The 14954-nt window shown below is 38.6% G+C and overlaps 1 protein-coding gene and 1 pseudogene across 1 annotated transcript in view; both read right to left on the reverse strand.

Annotated features, from left to right (window-relative positions):
* LOC136874508 (IgA FC receptor) overlaps nucleotides 1-14954 on the reverse strand; it is a 387799-nt gene that overhangs the window by 116941 nt on the left and 255904 nt on the right. The gene's annotated exons all lie outside the window — the stretch shown is intronic.
* LOC136874239 (uncharacterized) lies at nucleotides 766-14949 on the reverse strand (annotated as a pseudogene).

Genomic DNA, 14954 nt, shown 5'->3' on the forward strand with positions numbered 1-14954 from the left:
ATTGAAGGTCAGGATGGACTAAACTGGGAGCATTGCATATCACAGCCTTAATACCTTGGAATGCTGTCTCTTCCTTGCAGTTGTTATGAAGTAGAATGGTGAGTGGTATTGCCTTCCCTTCAAAGTGTGGCACGAAGCTGCTATACCATCCACACAAGCCAGAAACTGATGTACTTGTCACTTGGTCTGCAGGCGTTCGGCTTCCTCGATAGCTCGATTCTTCTCTGGTTGCCTTTCTAAACTTTCAGATATTAGGACATGGCCAAGATATTCTACGTAGGACTGGGCGAAGTGGCACTTCTCCAATTGGCAAGTCAGTCCATGAATCTTCAGCTGTTCCAGTACTTTCCTCACACGTACAAGGTGTTCTTGAAAATTCTTGCTGTGAATTAAAATGTTGTCAAGATACACTAGGCAAAAATCTCCCACATATCCTGACAATACCTTATCCATCAGTCGCATGAAGGTGGCAGGAGAATTCTTCAATCCAAAAGGCATTCCGTAAACTGGTACAATCCTCTCGGTGTCATGAAGGCGGTCAGTGGTCTAGAACTATCCTCAACCTCCACTTGCCAGTGTCTGGTGTTGAGATCCAGCGTGCTGAAAACCGTGCACCCACTTACTTGTTTCAGCAAGTCTTTCAGGTCAGGCATGGGGTAGGCATCACTGACTTCTCATTCAACCTGCAGAAGTCCACACACAGTCGATACTCCCTATTCTTCTTTTTCGGTAGGCCGATAGGTAAGCCCAACAGGATGAAGAGAGTTATATGAAACCTTGTCCTTCCATCTCTTGAATCTTCTGAATGATGAAGTTGTGCTTATCCGGGTTTATTGGATAAGGATGCTGCTTGATGGTTGTGGAAGTACTGCATTCAATGGTATGCATTACCATGGTAGTCCTTCCTATTCTTCTGGTGACGACTTCCGGAAAGTCTTTTAAGGCACATCTCAGCTCCTCTTCTTCACATGGTTGAAGATACGTTAATTGGATATCTCTCAGGACAATATCGACTTTCACATCCTTCCGAGTCCGGAGATTTTCATCGTTCCAGGCAACCCTCAGACGTCTGTCTTTTCCCACCAGAAAGTCATGATCTAATATGATATCAGGTATCAGGTTCTGAATCTCTGCAACATCAATTACATGTTCATGCATTTAGTGGTAAGTTTAGTCTGTCCCTGGATGGAATAGGTTACCTCGTCCGCTGCTCCCACTACACTTCCAAGATAGTGAGACTTGATAGGCGGTAGTAATCTGCTTGGCTGTCAAGTCAGGTCTTGATGCGCACTTCCATTCCCGATCCCATCCTCCCTCAATCCAAAATGGGCTGGACCTAGTTTTCCGACACCAAGGCTGGGCACTTATTTTTCAGGTTTTACGTTCTTCCACACTGGTAGCACTTCCTTGCTGCGCTGGTCTCTTCCGTAGATTTGCTCTTGTGTTCCTCCTCCAACTGCGTGATGATTCTACATAGATCATCAAAGGATCTCGGTTGTGATACTTTCACTAGGGATCAAATCTTATCGTGGAATAGCTCTGTGATGTCTGGTAAGATCTCATTCTCGCTTCCTTCCAGGAGCAGACGCTTGAAGAGCTGGTACTTCTGTAGGACGAAAACACTAGCTCACATGCCAGTAAGTTGTGCCTCAGTCAGTAGTTTCCTTTTCACAGAGCTCTTCACCTCTTTGGAATTAAACCTAGCGAGGAATTTCCTCTTGAAGTCCGCCCAGTTTAAATTTAAACCCTTCAAGTTACTCCACCAAGTAGCGGCTATGACGCAAGTGCGATAACAGGCATAACTTGAAAACAATGTTCTCTTATCCATGGGTAACTAATGCAGATATTGAGCTCGAATTATTATGGTTATTATTATTACAGTATTTTATGATGGTGATTATTATTATTATTATTATTATTATTATTATTATTATTATTATTATTATTATTATTATTATTACTTGTATGTATGACTGTGAAGTGTTTACATTCATTTATTATTATTATTATTATTATTATTATTATTATTATTATTTACGTAGTTGAATGATCGTATTGTGTGTGAGGTTGCCATGTACATAGACATTTATACCAGTTCTGTTAATGTAAATACCTGTAAATTAATATTATAATGTATTCTTAACTGTATATACAAATTGTAATTCATGATTGTGAAACACACTGTAACTTCCAGAATGGTATGGGCACGAGAACGATTGAGAATATTCCATCCATTGTAAGCTGTGTATTATGCACTCTAGAATTTTCACAAAGATATATTTTGTAATGTAACTTTCTAGAAGCTTGGCCAGGCACCTGTATAAAGAGACAATCTTGACGGTGAAGTTAGTTACTGCTGAGTTATGATTTGGAAGTTATGGGTTGAAGAGTCATGGTGTAGCAAGGTTATACTTGTGACCACATGGACGACATGCTTTTAGCAGTCATCTATTTTATTTGCATTTCAATGTTGTCATCTTAATCTGCAGCGATTGGCAGATGTCTTTAAATGGTGATTTGTGATATGAATGTTTTGGTTTTGACAACAGTGATTAAGGTTATGTGTTTTGTAAATACATGTGAATAAAATAATTAAACCAACTGACAGCATCTCGTGTGCATCTTTGTGGATATGTTAGCTTGCCCCTTTAAATGCGGTGTTATGAGTTGCACAAAGATGTTCTCTGGTAGATTAGTCCTTCCTTATAGACTGACCGATCCCTCAATGAAGCTAGTCGGGTTCTCTTCCAGTCGCCCGTGGAATTCTGGAAGGCTCTCTATAACCATCTTCGAGTCTAGGTGTCCTGTATTGCCGGTTAGGTTTGAGGGGGTTCGTGGTGTGGCGATACGTCATGTTTGAGTCCTATCTTCTACTGCGTGAAGGATGCTTTCCCTTATATTCTGCACATCTCCCTTGATGGTCAAAATCCGATTTTCCAACCTTCCTTCAACAGCAGAAATACGGCTCCCAAAATTTCCCTCAACAGCAGAGATACAGCTTTCAAAATTTCCCTTGACAGTAGAAATTCTCCCCTCAACCTGTTGTTTTATGCCGGAAACCTAGATTTCCACCTCCTCCCTTGAGGTTCGTGATGTCCCCTTCCAGCTGGCTTACTCTACTATCGATCTGTTCAACCTGTCCCAGTTTTGACCTGATGTCCGATATCTGCTGCATTATTACAAGTTGTCCATTTCATGACCGTATCGATGTTTAATCAAGAAGTAAGTATAAATAACCACCTAATCGATACTTTATTAATGCCTCAGGCAAAATTGAATAAATTTAAAACTTACAGGACATGTTTCGACCACTTAGTGGTCGAAACATGTCCTGTAAGATTTCATTTTATTCAATTTTGCCTGAGGCATTAATAAAGTATCGATTAGGTGGTTATTTATACTTACTTCTTGATCTGCTGCATTAATCGAATGGTGACATCACTTATTTGGGATGAAATTTTTGATTCTAGGCCTTGTTCTATACTGTAAATTTGTGTGTACTCTTGAGCTATTTTTCTGGTTAATACTTGAGAAATTTTGACTGAAATTTTGTCATTTACTTTCGAAATTTGGTCTGCAATCTTTTCTATTTGGATGGAATTGACATCTGAAATATTGGTTGAAAGTTTGTCATTTACTTTTGAAATTTGATCTGTTAAGTTGGAATTAACTCGTGAATCAACATCTGCGATATTGTCATTACCTCGATGAGGCTAGTCAGATTCTCTTCCATTGCCCGTGGAATTCCAGAAGGCTCTCTATAATCATCATGGTCATTAAGTTAGAACACATTTTGGGAATATTTACCTCATCTTCCGATGTTTTGTCTGTATCTTCATCCACTTTGATGAAAAACTTTTTGGGATCTTCACCTTTTTTCGACAAGATCTTCCCATAACCGCATCTGCAGTGATTTCTTCTTGCCGTTTGTTGGGGGATTTCTCTTGGCAAGTTCATCTTTGAGTTGTTATAAGGACATATTTCCTAGTGTCACTTGCATTTTGATCTATTTCGCACTTCACTCGTATTTACTCATAAATTCTTACATCCCGTCCCACGGTCACCAATGATGTAACCAAAAAGATCCACACAAAATGCTATCAATTGGTACACTTATTTATTTAGAACTAATTATTTACACATTAAAATGCATAACCTTAATCACTGCCATCACAAACAAAACAAGACCATGGAAACATCAACAAACCACAATTTTTAACAACTGCCTCTCACTAAGCACATGGAGACTGCAACCTCAAAACAGTTGACTGCTGACACCTTACATTAGCATGTCGGCCTTAAACACAACACAACTCCTGTTAAACAATTACTCCTGTTCACCATCAAGACCATCTCTTTATAAAGGCTGCCTGCCAGGCTTAAGAATGATATGTCATAACTATCTTCTAGTAATTTCTAGAGTGCGTAAAGCCTAGATACAATGTAAAGAATATTCTACATAGCTCTCATCTTACCTAGTGTTATTTTGGAAACTATAATGTGTTGCACAATACTGTAGTGGATTACACATCATATATACAGGTAATAATAAATTATATAATACTAGTTACAGGTTTCTACATTAACTAAACTTATATATACAGCACATGTTTCATGACATAATCTCACAAACAATGCAACTGTAAATAATAATAATAATAATAATAATAATAATAATAATAATAATAATAATAATAATAATAATAATAATAATAATAATAATAATAATAATAATAATAATAATAATAATAAATAATATTAATAATAATAATAATTGTACTGGCCGGTACACCTCCATGCCGCTAGTTCAAATATTGCGCCAATTGAAACTCCTCTACAGGAGAAAACCTGAACTTTAAAAAACTGTATTAACTCAACAGTTTCTCAGAAGATGTCTCTGTGTGAATTTTGATGTGTTTTTGTTTGTCATTGAACAAGAAGTGTGAACGTTCTCTACCAGATATCGCTACAAAAAAACTATGATCATGCACTCTGGTGCAAAGGAATGAACCTTCTTGAAGAAATTTTGTATTCAAAAGTTGTTGTCTTTACTAAATTTTGTTCTTTTATTTTTGGGTTGGCAATATTAATCTTTCTTTCCGCCAGGTTTGAACTTAGCCAATCCCAAATTTCTTTAATTAATACTCAGCCAATCATGTACGCCTTCTTCGATATGGATATGTAGCTCTAAGCTATCCAATAAAGTTAAGAGGGTGGGTCTTAATTACCCCTGAAAGGTCTCGAATTTTCCGCGAGGGTATAAAACTGCTGATTTTGCCTCGGTGACACTTCACCAACATCTTACTTAGTGCGTGGTTTAGCAGCAGGAGGCGGGAAGCGCCTCTTTCTTCAGGCAGCAGATCTTCAACAAGGTAATGGCCGTTTAACATCTTTCTTTCCTTGCTAGCTCAGCAGTTTAACCCGCGGGGCAGGTTCGAAACCTTTAATACGTAACCGATAACTTAAAAACATGTAAACCTTCCCTGTCCTTGTAAAACTTCATACAACTTTAACTTTAAATCGGGGATAGAGAGTGATTTACCTTCCCGAGCTCCCCTTCATTTTGAATTTGAGGTGACAACGTTTTAGTAACTGTTCTTCTATTCCGTCTTAATGTGTTAAATTCAAATTGTATATGAGTCACCTCCATAGTTTGGGATTAGCCCCTGTGTAATAGGCCTAGTACCCCTTAGGTTTTATATGTTTCATGTATGAGCGCAAGCAACGCCTCCATTCATATTGGTATTTTGGGCCATTTAAGTAACCTATTTTTTTTTTTCCTTTAAGGCCCCATAGGCTGGGTACGAGGTACCCCTGTTTAATTCTTGTAGATTGCGTCTCAATGGCGAGTAATTGTAAAGCATTGTGTTGCCTTTAATAGGCTTGAATGATTGAGAGCGGGTCAGCTCTTTCGGGTATTTGAATAGTGCCTCTGAGAGGCTTGTGATTTAAAGGTGGGAGCAAGTGCTCCTTGTATGAAGGGGTTTTCTGCCCCTGGGATCAAATGTGTGACTTGGCAAAGTTGAGCTTGTAGCTTGAGGAATGTAAAACGGGGCTCGAAGCCCAAATCTTGTAACGAACTGTAATTTGTAATTTCTTAATTTGTTGATCTGCTACTTGGTACCTGTTATACTCTGTTATTTGTTGATTTTGAAAAGAAAATATAACCTTTGTTAAAGTTTTAAATTAACTTTAATTTCGTAGTTGAGACCTATTCCAGCCTGCACCTTCTTTCACCTCTGCCTACCACAGATATCTCTGTAATAATAATAATAATAATAATAATAATAATAATAATAATAATAATAATAATAATAATAATAATAATAATAATAATAATAATAATAATAATGGTAATAATAAAAATAATAATAATTCGAGCTCAATAGTTGCATTATTTATGCATGGGTTAAGGAATATTGTTTTCAAGTTATATCAGTTTATCACACTTGCATCATCCTTTCTTCTGGCAATTTTCATTTGGCAGGGGTTGGTTGTGACATATGATGGCTGCCCAGGAAATATCGTCGGCACAGCAACATCAATTAATTTTGGCTCTCCCCTGGGCATAGTTAAAAAAGAACTGTGTGATCTTTGTGCAGTTTATACCCAAGTTATATGAGTTTTCAAAAAATGTCTAACACAGACACAGGCATATTTAACGGGTTCAAAGTTAGCTCAGTGTATAGCATGAAACCATTTCATCTCGCTTCTCCTTATTGCTAGGAAGTGTTGAGATAGAACTTCATTATGTGAAAGGTAACTAAGATGTACAATCAGACACACTATGCATTCGTCCTATATTGTAAAGAGAAGCCTACACTACCCTGATGCATTGTAATAATAATAATAATAATTAAATCAAAAATTTTGAAGCATGTTAGGTTAAGCATAATCACTAAACGAGACCATACCGCCTGATAGGAATGTCAGGCGGATTGCTGAACCAACAGAAGCTGAATCACACACCATATGTCACACAACTTGTCCAAACAAACGATGTCAGAAAGGTTATCATAGCTAAGGTACACCTTTGATAACAACTAACAAAACTTGGCAATGTCTTCCACAACAAAATATGCTGTTAATAGGGTGTATGGTTACCTCTAACGGCCACACATGCTTCACAGCAAAGTGGCATGCTCTCTGTCAGAAGGTCCAAGAGCTCTTGTGGCAGTCAATCCCATTCCTCCGAGAAAGGGCAATGCAAAGGTCTTGAAGGGTCCTTGGCGGAGGCTGACGGGATGAAATTTGCCTCCCCAATGCATCCCAGGCATGTTCTATAGGATTCAGATCCGCAGACCTTGCTGGCCAGTCCATGTGATGAATGTCTTCCCCAGCCAGAAATTCATCCACCAGAGCAGCGCAGTGCAGTCGGGCATTATCGTCCATTAAGAGGAAGTCTGGACCAACTGCACCTCTGAAGAGTAGAACATGTGGTCTCAGTACCTCATCCCTGTATCTCCGAGCATTAACAGTGCTCCTCAGACCACCCATGAAGATGTGCAGGTCTGCACGGCCATTCAACATGATGCCGCCCCACACCATGACGCCACCATCATCATACTGGTCCCATTCCACGATGTTCCTGTGGTTGTATCAGCTACCTGGTTCTCTCCAGATTAATGTGCGACAGGAATCGTTCTGCAAACTGAAGTGGGATTCATCTGTGAAGAGCATATACCTCCATTCGTTCACGGTCCAGTTTGATGTTGACGGCTCCACAGAAAATGGGCCCGTCTCTATGCTGGAGTTAGCCGGACGAACACCGCTAGACGTCGGGCTAGCAGCCCTGTTGTTCTGAGACTCTGGTACACAGTTTGCTGGGAAACGGCAACCTCTGAGATGGCTTCAAGCTCTGCCGACAATTACCTTGGAGGCGCACTCTGATTTCGTCGAGCGGTTAAGGCCAGATATTGGTCCTGCTGTGGGGTGGTTACCCTTGGTCGATCTGGTACTGGCCTACAACTAACGTCTCCTGTGTATTGAAATCATCTCCAAAGCCTGCAAAAGACACTTTGTGGTATATTCAAGGACACGGCGACTTCAGTCTGTGTCTGGCCTGCTTCCAGGTGGCCGAGTATTCTACTCTGCAAAACGGGCTCCAAATGGCATCGTTGTGACATTATGTTGTCACGTTCTCCACGAGGCTACACTCTGCACACTATAACAGGGCAAACACCACTGAGGGAATATGGGGGGCAGGCACTGGCTGTGTTTACCTTGCGGTTACGTTGATAGTCAAAGCAGGGAACACTCCTTTCCTATACAGAGCGAAGACGTAATGTTGGTAGGTGCATATGTCATGCGATTTGCAGTCTATTTCCTGTTGCCTTGCTTACTCGTAACTTATGCTTAACTTTTGGCCACTAGTGTATTTCAGTGGGTACACATACCCTAGCTAATAACCTAGCAATGCTTGCTAATGTCAGGCTGCTTAAACTACAATCCTACAGAAGTAGACACATACTATTTCTGAAAACACGTTTTACTGATGTTTATTGTCGAGCTATCACTCTAAAACACCAATGAACACCTTTAATAAAATTGAAATAAAAACAATGTGCTACCAAACCACAATGAAAACAAGATTTATGCCTCCATATCGAAGCACTAAACCCGCGATGTCAACCCTGTGAAATATCAAGAGTAGAAGGCCAGAACTACCTATCAAGTTGGCATGGTCAGGTACAGCAACCTACATTTGAAATTCTCTAAACAGTGCTCATCTTATCTCTAAAGACAATGAGGATAGCATTTTTGACATCACAGTAGAAGTTAACAATATGATAATAGTGAACTGTTACAAACCTTCAACAACCTCTCGGCCTGATGGCTTTCGTCCTGCCTTTACTAATCCTGCAGTGTATGTGGGTAATTTTAACAGACATTTTGCTCAGTGGTGATAGATGTCCAAAAAATGAAATGGCGTATGGCTTTTAGTGCCGGGAGTGTCCAAGGACAAGTTCGGCTTGCCAGGTGCAGGTCTTTTGATTTGACACTCATATGCGACCTGCGCGTCGTGATGAGGATGAAATGATGATAAAGACGACACATACACCCAGCCCCCTTGCCAGCGAAATTAACCAATTATGGTTAAAATTCCCGACCCTGTCGGGAATCGAACCTGGGACCCCTGTGACCAAAGGCCAGCACGCTAACCATTTAGCCATGGAGCCGGACAGATGTCCAAAAAAAAATCAGGGTGGTAAAAATCTTCTTGAGAGCTCAGAAATTAACCTTCTTAAAGCCAGGCGGTATTGTGAGAACCAGCATTTGAATTGCCAAAGCCGATCAAGTTTTCTTTTTAAAATCCAGTCTGAAGTCACCAGTGCCAATTACATTGGCCAGCTTAAAATTCTATGATATAAATAATTTTGTGGCAACACATAGTGAAGAGGATACAAGTTCTTGTGTGCCTGACCTTGCTTTGGGAGTTTTAGGAGATTGTTTTAGCTTTCACAAGAGTCGTTCCCTGTGTTTAGAAATATTGCTAACCGGTCAGTAAGAAACTGCTCCTTACAATGAGTGGATTTGTGAAAGCAATATGGCAAGTGGTCCTCATGATACTTTTATGGTGGGTGTTGATGATGAGAAATTAATGGAACATTAGAAACAGTGCAGATAACAATAGTAAATTTAGTTCCAAGAGTAGTGATAAGTGACAGTTATCTGTTAGTGTAAATACAGTGGACTACCGGTAATTTGTGTGGTTAATTCATTGGTCTCGAAGAGTGGGTTTTTTATAGCAACTAATCATCGCATGTAGTAGAATAATATCTCTGTGTCATTTAAAGGGAATTTATTGCAAGACGATGTGCGCAGACAAGTTTTTCTTCAGTGTTACAGTAAGCCTACTTGCATACTGCAACAGGAATGCTGCAAACTTGGATATATTAGACTATTTTGTTGCCACTGTTATAGCACAAGTTTCCTTGTCTTCAAAGCCGATATAATACAAAAAGAATGCACTTTCGCTTGTAGCCTAGCCCACCTACTTTACGCCCCAAGGCTGCTGACCTGTTCTAAATTCAGTTGCAAAGGGCGGATGTACAAATAGTACAGTGTACTCGTACAGTAGTTGAGAAGTATGAGCATGGGCATGAATATGCGTAAGTCATTTTCAATTTTCAAATGATTTTATTGTGAGATTTTTCAACTGTTTGTGATTGTGTAAGTTTTCAATATGAGCAGTCACAAAATGAAATATAAAAGGTTAATTCTAAGTGAAAAAAAATTAAAATAATAGAAAGACTGTAAAATGGTGAGTCAACATCCAAACTATCCAGCGAGTTTGGTGTGGGTGAAACAACAGTGAGAGACATAAAGAAACAAAAGGAAACTCTGATCAAGTTTTCTGCTAGGTTCAATCATTCATCGACTCGAAAATCAATGAGAACTTCGGGCAATGAAAATCTAGATGAAGCCACGATATGGTGGTTTAATCAATAATGAATGCAAGGTATTTCTGTATCCGGTCCAACATGTGCTGAGTAAGCAAAACATTTTCACTTTGCCCTCGGCTTAGAAAAAGATTTGAAAGCATCTTCTTGGCTGGCTTATGCGGTTTAAGAAACGTTTCAGAATTTGAGAAATTACAATTCATGGAGAATGTATTAGTGCAGACATGTATGCTGCTGAGAAATATGCTAATGAATTTCAATTGTTCATTGAAAAAACAGGTTGACCTGATTCAAATTTATAATTCAGGTGAGACAGGACTGTATTGGAAATGTTTACCATCACAAACACTAGTGATGCAACAAGATAGCAAGCCCCAGGCCATAAAAGCATCCAAGGAAAGAACAGCCATTACAGCATGTGCTAACGCAAGTGGTGATCATAAATTAAAATTATTAGCGATAGGGAAGTCTAAAAAAATCATTATAAAATATCAAAGCCTCCTTATTAACAGTGTTAAGGGCAGTACTTATTATTGTAATTAATCATATACAGTCGTCTGTCTGTTAGGTCATCAGCCCAGAGGCTGGTTGGATCCTCAAATAGCACCACCAAAGGTTATGCGGTTATAAGGAAACCGCAAAAACCAATGGCAGCACCAAAATGAGGCGTACTAGGCAAGCCGAGGAGTGAGGTAGTTTGCCATTGCTTTCCTCACTGGGTCAGAAAGTGCTATTGCAGCACGACTGACCCTATGAGCAACACCTTTCATAACACTCAGATGCACTAGCCGTGCTCTGAATGTCATTACTTAGCACCACCCATACCCCAGCAGCTTCCAAACTGTCACAGCCATGGATGAGTTTGGTGAAAGCTACACTTTATTCTGGCCTGTGCCAAGAGATGGATACAAAAGTACTGTATCCATCAAGAAATGGCAGCAGTCGTAGCAGCACATTAAATTTTATTTCAAAACTGGTTTTCGGACTCTAAGGTCCATCATCAGTGTTGAAATTATTTTGAAACATTTGATTTCACATGAGTGTGTTGTCACAATGACTTAAAATAAGTTTTAAACAGTTAAAAAGAAGCCCTGTTGAGATCAACTGTAAAATAAGAAAAAGAAAAAAAAAAGTGTAAAAGTATGCACACAAGACTTATAAAACTTAATAATGATGTTGCAAAAAATATATATGACATTCCATTGGAAGGGCTGGCTTATCCCCGTGCTCAGGCTGTAGATCTAGTATTAGACGAACATTCAGCTTTAAATGTGGGGCACGGTGGAAGCACATGATAATGTCACCTCAAGGTTGTGAACAATATGTTGTTTGCGACAGTTTCATTAAAAAATTTATCAGGTTCTGGTATCTGCAAAAGGAATATTTCAATGTTTTTGTGCGTATAATTACCTTTAACAATTAATTTCATGTCCTTCTCGATCCCTAAAAAGTTATGATTTTTGTTATAAATGTGTTCCGCAAAAGCTGAATATTTGTTGCACTTTATTGCCTTGAAATGTTCTTGACATCTTTGTTTTAAGGCTTGGCCAGTCCTTCCTATATAAAACATTTTGCAGTCATCACAAGTGAGCCTATATACTCCCTAATTGGTGTAGACATCTTTTTTTTGTTGATACTATTATCATTACATATACAAAAACTGTTTTTCTTTTTTGAAGTTCCGATAGGCCATAAATAATGGACGTATTGAATAACAAAATGATTTTACCATAAGATTTGTACATCTATATAAATAAAATCTTAATGACCGTGTGTCTGTACATTGACTATTTTGGCGACATTTCTGTACAGTTATCCGTTTCAGGTGTAATTATGACCATCTGCATGTTTTTAGCTTTGGTGTCTGTTTGTCTATAAGGCTCCTTTTATACTTACATGCCAAATGCTACATGCCACATGCTTGAAGCCAGGCATGTGGCGGTCGCCCTTGAAAGGACCCTTTTATAGTTTCGTATCAGTCGAGCAGGTACAATGGCAGGGTTTACAACTAAAGTGATCGCAGCTGCATACCTCTACGAGATAATGGCAAGAAAAAAGAAGAGGAAAAGGCATTATAGTGTTCATCCTCTAAACATTCAAAGATTCAAACATTCAAACATTCAAAGAGGAGCTTTCAAAACCCTCTACACTGACTTACAAGAAGACGAAACAAAGATTTTAAATTATTTTAGGATGACCACAAATCATTTGATGAACTGTTTGGTAAAATAGAGTGTCAGTTCCATGTTACAAGAAATCACTCCATGCCCATTCGTCCAATGGAGCGGCTCTGCGTAACACTGAGATATGTATATTTTTCGTTCGGCAGACAATAGAATTAAATTCTTCAATCTACAGATTTATTAAATACTTAAAAGAACATTACATAAAATACCATAGAAACAAGTAAACGTAAATTATTTCTAAGATTATGTTTCTGACTGAAGGTTTGAGTAGTGTTCATTGTTCTTTGGTGATACATGTATATTGCTGATTTGTCACTTCACACATTTAAAACTATTCAGTACTTGCTGATTCCCAAGAATGAGTAGATTCATCTAAGCAAACAGATGATGACTGGCTTTGATGAGGATGATTGTAGGGAATTTGGAATTGACCTGGATCAGACAAAGCTGTAGAAAGTTGGGTTGGGAGGTCATAACGCAGTTGGTATTGACCTGAATCAGTTTGGGTTCGATAGTGTGCATTATATGAATCGTATTGAGAGTAGGATGCACAATTCATGTTTCTGGAAAGAGTAACATTAGGAACGATGGGTGCATAATTTCCCTGTTTCATTTTCAGTATTAATTGGAGCACTTCACTTTGAAAAGTTAATTTTTGGTCTTCGTTGAAAGCCTTCACATGTGGAAGTAAGGATAATAGGAATGACCGGTCAGCATCGTCTTCTATTTCCTTGTTACTTTTTAATAACATCAAAATGTTTTCCCCAAAATAGTCCGTTTGTTGCTTTTTCTTTTTTTCTCTCTTTAATTTTAACAGTTTTGTTGAGCTCCTTTCCGACACCATTTTCCATAACTGAAGTATCATCACGTATTTCATCACCTTCGTTATCAATGTCTTCAGAATTTTGAGGATGAAAGTTAGAACTAGTAGGCCTCTGCTGAACCTTATCTAAAAATTGCATTTATTCATAATATACATACTTTATTGGTTTTGATGACGCTGACCCACTCTTGAGAACTTTAGCTTTCCCTTTCACCTTCATGTATGAATCTCTTGATGATTTCCATCTGGAACGAAGTTTTTCAGCTGTAAAGAAACACAGATGAAATTAAAAAACCGTAGTCACAAGCGTGTGAACTATGCTATAGACAATTTTATAATTTTCAAGTATCTGGGAAGTGGAAATATGTTCACCGATCTTCACTACACATACAGAATGGGCATAACAACTATTTCCGAAATAGTACGTGAAGTATGAACAATATTGTGGACGGTACTGAAAAATGACTGCATGGCTCAACCGTCTGCAGAAGGATGGAAAGAAATCAGCCGTGGCTTTGAAAGTAAAGCAAACTTTTCAAACTGTGTGGGGGCGGTTTATGGCAAGCATATTCGCTTAGTAAAGCCCCAACACAGTGGGTCACTTTTTACAAATTACAAATATTTTTTTTCGGTTTGTTTAATGGCAATTTGTGATGCCAACTACTGTTTTACTTTTATCGATGTAGGGGCTTATGGGAGAAATTGTGATTCCACCGTCTTTTCAAACAGTTTATTTTGGAATAAGATGAAAAATGGAATGCTTGACTTCCCTCCACCAAAACCATTGCTAGGAACTGTGAACCCTTTAGTCCCATACATATTAGTGGCAGATGAAGCTTTCTCTCTTAGTGAACTTGTGCTAAGACCCTATTCCAGAAAACATCTGAACCACAACAAGAAAATATTTAACTATCGATTGACTAGAGCTCGAAGATACATTGAGTGCACTTTCGTAATTTTAAGCAACAAATGGCCGAATTTTCCATCGTGCTCTAAAAGTTGACACCAATCTTGCAGTGGACATAGTGAAAGCTTGCTGTGTTTTGCACAACTTCACTAGAATACGAGATGGTTTCAACTATGAAGTTACACTCACTGTAACTGGGTTTGAAGATTTCGGACCACGACCACGCAACAGAAGAATTAGTATATCAAGCGTATCCATAAGGGACCATTACTCTCAGTATTTTGTGAATGCTGGTAGCGTGCCATGGCAGGAATTAGAAATATAGATTGTAAATGATTATTGATTTGAGATATTATGTAACTGTGGTTTGTAACGTTATGTAATAAAACTCAATGCTATTATTTGTAATTTAAACAAATAAATAAGGTACTAAATATAAAATGAGAACTCACCTATTTTTTTCTTCAGATTCTCATCACTTTCTTCATATGCAGGGATAACTCTGCAGATTTCCTCCCACGCCTTATTCCGAAGATCTTGGTTTTTGTAGTCTTCGTTGCCTGGATCCCACAATACCGGTCTACTCTGTACTTCGCTAATGAGCACCTCTGTATCTAAACCAGCATCCATTGTCC

This window comes from Anabrus simplex, chromosome 5 (genome assembly GCF_040414725.1).
Source record: "Anabrus simplex isolate iqAnaSimp1 chromosome 5, ASM4041472v1, whole genome shotgun sequence".
Lineage (NCBI taxonomy): Eukaryota > Metazoa > Arthropoda > Insecta > Orthoptera > Tettigoniidae > Anabrus > Anabrus simplex.